This window comes from Acanthisitta chloris, unplaced genomic scaffold (assembly GCF_000695815.1).
Source record: "Acanthisitta chloris isolate BGI_N310 unplaced genomic scaffold, ASM69581v1 scaffold41504, whole genome shotgun sequence".
Taxonomy (NCBI): domain Eukaryota; kingdom Metazoa; phylum Chordata; class Aves; order Passeriformes; family Acanthisittidae; genus Acanthisitta; species Acanthisitta chloris.
Genome location: NW_008668388.1, coordinates 15,973 through 18,887, shown reverse-complemented (window position 1 = coordinate 18,887; position 2,915 = coordinate 15,973).

Genomic DNA, 2,915 nt, shown 5'->3' with positions numbered 1-2,915 from the left:
GGGGTGAGATGATTCCACACTGACCTTCATGTTTTTATGGCATCTTTGGAGGGAGGTGGCGATGGGAGTGGTGGGAGCTTGGCTGGCATTGGTATGTGAAGCCCTACAGCTATGCTACACCTGTTTGAACAGGCAAAACACTGCAAGTTCCCACCATCCATCCCCCAGGAAAAGGGACAGCACTGTGCATGGCAAGAAGCACCTCCACAGCCAAGAGAGCTCCTAGGGCCACCTGGCATAGATTCACATACACCCAAACCCCCAAAGCACCAAGCCCTCCCCTCCGCAGTGCACCAGGCCCAGCAGGTGGCCAGGTACAGGAGCTGGGGAGGTCTGCTGAGCACAGAGCCCCCAGACTGCACCACTTGCCTGTGACTGAACAGGGACCAGCAAATCATCAGCCAGACACTGGTATTCCACAGCTGCAGTGGGAAGCACCTGCAGGGGTGCTGGCCTTGCCCTCAGAGCCGTACATGGACGGGGCAGGAGGTGGGACGATGGCTGCTCCAGGCCCGAGGACAGGGAGCACAGCACACACAATGCAGCCTCTGTTCAAAGCACAGCAACAGAATCGAAACCACTTCACTTCAAGGGGCATTCAGGCCCTGAGCCACGACTGGCATCGGGACAATTATCCCAATTGGCAGAGTGCTCCTGTTGGGAGCAAGTCCTGCCCGGCTTCCCTGGATACAGCAATGGGCAGTAGCTCCAGGGACTAAGACTACCACATTTGTGTACCCCCAATCTGATTTTCCAATCTGTATCTCAGAAAAGGAAGCAGGATAGGTTTTTTCCATATTTATAAGATTGCTTAAGAGCTAAAGCCTCCATTTCATTACTCCATTGTAACAGAACACAGAACTGAACCATCTACCATGCATCTCTGTAGCTGCAGTGGAAATAATTTCAGGTACTCTTGGCTGCAGCTCCCCTGTGAGAGAGGCAGGTTGTTCACAAGGTTACCAGAATGCTGTTTCACCCGTACATGCAGAAGGCAATCCAGCAACAAGATGCAGCTCAGCTTTGAGATGATTAAACAGATCAGGCTTGAGGGATGCAGTTTAATTGCAGTTACAGAGAAAACAACTATTAAAAGACTTGTTTTCCTCGTTACCCAGAGTGCAGAACTGAACTTGAGAGACTCTTCCCTTACCTCACAGAAGCTTCACACACTAATCCTTTTCATGCTAAGACAGAAGTATACAAAAGGACTTGAAACAGCAGCAGTTTGCCAGGGGAATATAATTATTCCCAAAGCCAAAACTAGAGTAAGATGTTATCCCTGTTTGAGTTTGTGAGCCAAAAGTTACTGCATCTTCTGAGGGCACCCAACACACACCTTATATTTCTGTGCACTTACACTCCCAAGCACAAGATACTGTTAAAGATGCACTTTTAAGTAAAGGCTTAAACCCCAAAGTTTTCAGCTCTAAGAAATAGAGCTTTTAAAGAAACCACAAAGCAATCAGCTTTTGAAAGCTCTTCTGTCCTACAGAGACTGCCATGAATCACATGGGCAGATGTCATGGGCAAATCTCTGCTGCAACACAGAGGACAGACCTCAACCACTTTGGCATCAAAAAGTCATCTGCATTTTGAGCCTGCTGCTGACAACTGCAGCACTGCTAATTACAATTTGCAGCTTATGGTTGTGTTGCAGTAAATACCAGAGCAATAGAAAAAAATAAATACTGCACCTGTTTACATGTGTGAAAAAATTGATTTGGAACTCTGAGCTGCTGTATTTGGGTTAACTTATACCCAAGGTAGCTGCAAAGCACCATTTAACTCCAGGTGCACATTGCAAGGCCAGAGAATAAGCAAATTAAATGATTTAATAAGTCAGGCAGCCAAGAGGCTTTGGAATAATAGTCAAACCTGCAGTAGAAGTTAAGCTTGGGGAAGCCTTAAAAGATTTTGTGCTTAACCTTTAGACACAGTGCTAAGCCCATCACCTCACAGTGTTTGCTATGAGCCATCTCACTGCAAAAACAATACAGATCTCATTTCCACTATCAAATCCAACACCTGCAGTGTCTGCAGGACAAGAAAATGACATATCGCTGTGCTGAGGAAAGCAATGTGCAGGTCTCATTGGAGGTTTGGGGTTTTCTCTCTGACTCAAACCTGACAGACTCCCTAAAGGGTTATTACTACACAGCCACTCACTATCAGCTGATCATTTCATCACACCAGCAGAACTGACACCAGGGACACCTTCACATCTTGGATTCTCTATGGAAAAAGCAAACCAAACCAACAAAAACCACAGGACTAACAGCACTGAATAGAATGGAAGGGAAATAATAATTTTGTTTCAACTTATCACACTAAATTAATTTGCAAGACCATTTAGCTTCCTGTTCCCTCACCTTCACACTCCACAGGTTTTCTAGTGTAGGTATCACAGTAACTGGAGTCTGTTAAAAACAAAGCAGTTAATTTTCAAACTATTTGGAAAGGTTTGCAGATTAAAAGCTTTAGAAAGTAGTATTTTTCACCAGAATCTACCAATAATGTATGTTATTTTGAAAAACATGTGCAAACATCTTTCCTCCCCCCTGACCAGGAAAGCTGTTGATCTAAACTTGAATTCACAGTATCATTACTTGGGAGTGTTCCTAGATGCAGTAATGTTTCCTCTGTGTGTCAGCACAGATCAGAACTTCGTTTCCCAGGTCACCTTAAAGATACAATCTGAGCTGCTGACTTTTCAGGCAGTGTTTGTGTGTTAACAGTGCCTTTCTGCACACCTGTTCCCCCCTGAAGGAGTTTTTCCAGCTTACAGAAGAGCAGCATATTTTATTCTTGGGCACATCTGTTTCCTACTCTTAAACTACACATTTCATCTGCACTAAAAGTGTTATCAACTAAATTTATGAAACACTTAAGCACACTAAGTATCTACATAAATC